Source organism: Ammodytes marinus, assembly GCF_949987685.1.
Source record: "Ammodytes marinus genome assembly, chromosome: 1".
Classification (NCBI taxonomy): Eukaryota; Metazoa; Chordata; class Actinopteri; order Uranoscopiformes; family Ammodytidae; genus Ammodytes; species Ammodytes marinus.
The window spans coordinates 34,946,243-34,946,715 of NC_137230.1; positions in this window are offsets into that span (position 1 = coordinate 34,946,243).

A 473-nucleotide genomic window follows, 5' to 3' on the forward strand; every position below is an offset into this window, starting at 1 on the left:
GAAAAGCTAGACATTGCAGTTAAAGGGGTAGGATTAAATAAGTGTATACTTCTTCCTGCTCCTTTTCAGGCATTTCTCAGCAATACAGATCATTTGTTTTCTTTTTTTTTTTTTTTTTTTTTTCTTTTGTGAAAACATAATTTTTGTTTATTGTATTTCCATGCTTTTCATTTTGTTTTGTATGTTTGATATGTCTGAAATAAATTGAATCAAATCAAATCAAAGAGGGCACACTGTTTAATGTATAGATATCATCATTACACTTTGCCAGTTGATTACTTGTAATAAAACTATACTTTTTGTAAAACATTTTTATAAATAAATGTACACATACTATATGTGATATGTTGTTTTTTTTATTAACAGAACGGTTTAGTTGACTCTTAAATTGTGTGAGTATAGAGCAAATATTTTTTGAGAAAACTGATGTTGGATAAAGCAAAATCTTAAATCAGACAAATAACAACATATGA